The sequence below is a fragment of the Belonocnema kinseyi genome, chromosome 7, assembly GCF_010883055.1.
Source record: "Belonocnema kinseyi isolate 2016_QV_RU_SX_M_011 chromosome 7, B_treatae_v1, whole genome shotgun sequence".
NCBI lineage: Eukaryota > Metazoa > Arthropoda > Insecta > Hymenoptera > Cynipidae > Belonocnema > Belonocnema kinseyi.
Genome location: NC_046663.1, coordinates 95,531,144 through 95,537,321, shown reverse-complemented (window position 1 = coordinate 95,537,321; position 6,178 = coordinate 95,531,144).

The window sequence follows — 6,178 nt, the reverse complement described above, 5'->3', positions numbered from 1 at the left end:
ATTTCTAATAGAATCCGTTGTATAGATTCAAAAATTCTAGAAATATATGAAAACGGTCATTTACTTAGGTTTGCATTTAAGTTTTAAAACTTTGCAATGGGGGAACTTAAGAAGTTCTAATTAAATTTGATACCGTAATTTAATTTTTTAATACTTTGTAACATTTCGACGGCTTAAAAACACAAGTGATTCGGAAATCTTAGAATTGAACAGCTTTAAAAATTTCAAACGATTAAGCTAGAAAAATTTCATAGAAATTTGTTACAACCTGAGAGTAGGTTAACAGTTCAAGGGACAACTAATTTGTTTTCGGCTACCACATTCGGAAGACATACGATTTGAAAAATGAATACATATTTCTTTAATGTCTAAAGAAATATAAAAAGAATTTGCTGTCAAGAAAATTGGTACACTAATTTGAATAATTAAATTGAAAAATTGCTGAGAAAATTCTCAAATTTTTTTCTTAATTAGTTTTTCATTATATTCATTTAAAAAATAGATAAAACGTCTAATTAAGAGACTTTTTATTTAACATATATATAGCGTTTTTGATTAATTAATGCGATATAAGGATATCAAATAATATAAGGATTAATACTACGTACAATCAATCTCGAAAGTCGACAAAAATAGATCTATTATTAATTTCTACAAATCTTGACGGTTGCTTCTGAGTGGCCCGCAGAAAAAATAATTCAGCTTATAATTGTTTATAAGGCACTAATTTTTTAGAATTTTAGTTTTTGCTCCCTCTTCAGGGACAACTTACAATTCTTATTTAATCCTAATTATCAAGAACTATTTTATTCTTTGAACGATTTTCTACAATTCTATTTGGGTGGTGTTTACTCAAATTTAAACTATCATTGCTTATGACAAAAATGACTATGGTTTCAAAATGAATGTTTTAAATAAACCTTGCCCAAATATAATTGTACAGAATTCTTCGAAGAATAAAATTATGTCTAGATCCTTAGGATTAAATAAGAAATTGTAACTTTTCCCTGACGAGAAAGTAAAAACTAAACCTCTAAATAACTACTGTTTAATAAACCACTTTAATCTGAATTATGCTTTTCTGAAGTGTTTAGAAGCATCCATCAAGATTTACAGAAATTAATAATAGGTCTATTTTTGTCAGTTTTATCAATCATTTCATAGATAGGCGACTTTTGAGATTGATTGTACGTAGGTACATCCTTAAGGGTTTCTCTGGACTATTATATGCAATTACAAATTTTCATATTACGTTATTTTCTTGATTATTCATACATCATTTTATTTATGAATAAATTTCCTAATTTTAACTGTCCAACAGTTACGAGAGACCCACGACAAATGTTTCTGCAAAATATTTAAGTTACAAAATCGTAAGCACAAATTTTATTAGATTTTATGCCCCTTTAAATTGCATTCCCTTTCAAAAATGCAAATCATTCGAATTTTGAGTGTACAACTGATATTAAGATTTCAAACATTTTTAAAGACTTTACAAAATTTCAGAAGATTTTTTTGGGCTTTAAAAAGTTTTTATAAATTTCAACGTTTCGAAATATTTCAAAGGATTTTTAATTATTATGTAAATAAACATGGTAAAAGATTTCAGACTTTCACAGGATGTATATATAAATTTTAATTACTTTAAGAAGATTCAAAGTAATTTTGAAAGATTAAAATTTTTTTTTACACTTTCAAAGGACTTTAAAATATTTAAAATGCAAAGAATTGAGAAGCGTTTTAACGATTTTCTGCAAATTTTTAATGAATTTCAAAATATTTTACGAGATATTATAAAACTTCTAAAGGTTTCAAGAGATTTTAGAATTTTATGAGATCTCTAGAGACCAGAAACTATTTTAAAATTATTCAATCGATTCTGACACATTTAAATTTTATTTAAGTTTTAAAAATATTTCAAATTATTTTCATGGATTTTATGGGGTTTCAGAAAAATTTACACGATTTCATGAACAGAAGTTTACATCTGATTACACGGCATCTTAAAAAATTTTGAAAGATTAAAAATTTTTCAAAAGATATCAAGAGTGACTAAAATACTAAGGCATAAGTTTTTTAGGATAAATTTTTTGTGTATTGCTTGTTAGCTAGATTGATTAAAAAGTTATAGGCACCTACTCATTTTATGTGATAAGGGGACATCAAATTAGGGTTTTTCTTAGGACTAATATATAAATGCATACAGTTTTAAATTAGGTTTTTCTGAATTAAACACACAAGTTTTTATGTATAAAGAACTTTCATAATTGCACCTTTGCATCCACCCAATAATTAGGCCCTTAGAAAAATGCAAACAAAAATTCTTTTACTAATAAAATTATTTAAAATATAAAACCTAAAAATCTTTAAAAAGTTTTACTTACATTTTATTTCATTTTTATTCCCTATAGAAAATAAGAATAAAAAAATACAGTCACTAAATTTCAAAATCGAAATAATAAAAGTCTCACAAGCGATCAAAAATATAGGGAGTGAAGAGAAAAGCAATTTTACAAGCTGTAAGGAAATAAAAATATTTTACAACACAGATAAATATAAAATGCGATAAAAATCCACATAGTGACTATCATGAATAAAAATTTATCAACATTTTATTCTAGAAAATATTTAATCAATAAATTTGTTCGTGAATAAATGACTTACGATTAATTGAATTAAGATGGTATTCACTCAATTTTAGGGCAACTGGCCCCACCTAATTCCATTTTTGCTCGAATTTTTCCAAGTCGCTAAAGAAATTTACAAAAATCTACACATTGGATAGATTTTTAACTCGAGCACTTCTCGCCTTATCAAAAATATAATTTTGGGTACAATATTCACATTCGTATAAAAAATTGAGGATTCAATATCTTTATATGAATTTGAAGATACTTAATCTCAGTGCTACCTACTTAAAAATATGATGATTCACACTAGAATAAAATACCTGCCTTCCTAGCTATTTCTAAAAATGGAAAAACGTAATCACACCAACGCACTCATTCCACGGTTCATACTGCCCCGGTGCAAATAAACCTAATCTAGGGATGATTCCCGGGAATCATCCTGCATCTGAACTTCAAGGCCGCTGTAGGGCATCACTCTCTCAAATTTGAAGAAATCGCCTGAAATCGTACACCGTTTTTTTTAATAGAAAAAAAAGTTACACGAGATTTAGGAAATTTAATTTAAAATATTTAAAATTTATTAAAAAATTATTTAAAATATTTAAACAATCTACAAAATTCAACAACCATAAAAATACATTCTTATTGTGAAAGCTGTTTAGCAAATAAAATCACATTTTGAGATGTAATCAAAACATTTTGTTCAAGTATTATTTATTGAAGTCGGGCGCAAATCTAAAAATACACACTCACACACAGATTTTGCGCCAGATTATTTCAAACAGTGCACGCTGAGACAACACAAAACGTCTTAACTTTAATGATGAAAAATCCATCCTATGCATCTAAACTAGATGAATATCTAATAGCCAATTGTAAAATATACTGCAAACTGTAATCAAATATTTGATTTGGATGCTTTCAGTAAAAAAAACAACACCAAAATGTTATAATTTTACTAGAAAAAGATTAAATTTAAATTAAAAAATATGTTGAATATATGAATAAAAATTATGAAATTGTAAAGAGTTAAAAAAAAATTGGCCCTCGGTTCTCTCCGCATAGAAGGAAAAATACCGACTCTATCATTATTATTAAAAACGCATGTGCTTAGAGTTCCTTCGATACGTGTATTTCCGGTTTGACGAATCCTTTCTCGGTCTAAAAATTAATTTTCATATTGAAAAAATGTTTATTGATTAATTAAATTATTATCTTATTGAATTAGATTCCCGTTTACCGAGAAAAGATGACCTGAGCTAAGAAATGGAAATTTATAATTTATAAGTAAAATTATAAAAATGTTAGCAGAAAAGTAGCTTGTTGTAAATTTTTTCAAATATATTTGGTCTTTTTACCTGTCAGTAACACGTAATCCAAAAGTATAATTCAAGTCTCAAATAGAGGGGCTTCCCAATTGTCAGATCGGTAACCCACAATTATAAAAAAAATTTAGTTCAGAAAATAAAATAATTTGTACCAATTTTAAAGTATGAGAATTTGATTTTATTGGAAGTAACAATTTTTTAAACGCATGGAAATTTTATTTCAATTTTCTAGAGTTATTTTTAGGTACATTTATATATGTATTATGTGCTACATCAAATTTGATAAAAGTATTAACTATATTTTATGAAATTAAGTCTTTCAAGGAACTTGTTAAAATATTGCTTATAGAAGTACATAGACTAAATTGGATTTAAATAATATATTCAATTATAAAATAAAATTTAAAATAAATATTGCAAATTTTTATTCAAATATTTTTGCACCCAAGAGCTGAAAATGAATGTAAAAAGGAAATTAGTTAAAGAGCAAGATAATAAATTAAGGCCGTGCCTTTAGGTTCATTGACATTCAGTGAGCGTATTAGACTAAATATTTTCGGGTTGTCGAGATACTATGTTGAATTAAATTAACTAAAAAGATATTTAAATGATATTTTTTTAATTTATAGAAGAATACGGGTCCTTAAAAAGGCTACAAATACTGACAAAAGGATATATAGAACCATATAGAGCCATATAGAAATTTTTAAATTCGATATAGCTCTATATATCCTGTTGTCCTTTTGCAAAAGTTTAATTAACGCATTTAGTGAAGGGAAAGTCAACTATTTTGTTCAAAATATAATTATTATTGGAAAACTGATCTATTTTTTTTAATTCATAATTTTTTATCGAAAATTAAACTTTTTTGTTAAAAAATCGTTTTTTTTTTAATGAAAATTAATCTTTTATGGTAGAAAAGTCATCCTTTTCGGTTAAAAAATTATCTTTTTTGGTTGAAACGTCACTTTTTTGTTGAAAATTCAACCACCTTCGAAATAATTCGTTTTTTGGCTTCAAAATGTTACGTTTTGGTTAAATCTTTAACAATTTTTCGGAAAACTGGTTTCTTTTACTGAAAAGTTAATCTGTATTTGGTTGCTGATGCAACTAATCGATTAAATTGTTTTGTTGATTATTCGTCTGTTTGTGTGGAAAGTTCATCTCTATCTTTGGGTAGAAATCTTAGGAATTTAAATTATTTCGTATTGAAATCAATACGTTATCTATATTAATTTGATTTAAAAGAATTTATAAACGTAAAATCCGCCTTTAGTCAACTACGTTACTTTCGGCGGAGGGGGTCAAAAATTCCAAAATTAGTAAAGTAGTTTATGGATGACTCTTAACTGGAATAATTGTCCGTGTGATAAGAAAGTGGCTTGGCGCCGCCAGGCCTTCAAAAAAACCCTGGCGGCGTCATACCTCGACTGCACCACTGTGTAAAATTAAATAAATGACTTACAATAAGGATGAAATTGAGGATGAATTCATACAATAATTGTATGAAAAAAATTGTATCTAAAATTATATTTTGTATTGATTTGTAACCAATAAAGAGTTTAAACAAAACAAAAAAGATTTTGGCTTCACATTTGGCTGTATAAAATATTTCAGAGAATAATTTTTAATATAGAGTCTCATAATTTAGTTGCAAATCGCATTGCGGAAATTCACATTGACTTGAAAATATATTTAAAAAGCATTTTATGGATTTTATTCGTATAAACCTAACCTACTATTGGTTTAGTGATAATAACGTGATAACCAAAAAACACAAAAGAATTTTATTGAAAATGTTTGATAATAGAGATGGTAATTGAAAAACTGAATTAGAACTATTGTCATTATTTGATGAAATATACTTGTTTCTAGAAGTAAAGACCTTGAGATATATAGGTATGTATATAAATTATAAAGTATAAACTTGAGAGAGTAAACCGTTAGAACAAAGTTTTTTGCAAACCTAACCTATATTAATTAAATTTCAAAAATTCATTTAAAAACGAACTATAAATATGTTTTATATAAACTGCAACTTACAACGCAGGTATGTCAAAGTTCTTGTTTGTCAAAACGAAGAAAAATGCACTAACTTGTCCATGAAAGTCAACACTTGTAACCGTTTCCCGCCAAAAACAATCCACTTCAAATTGTCTCATGCCCCGTAAAATAAACGACACACCGACACAATCATTTAAACAAACATTTCATTGATAA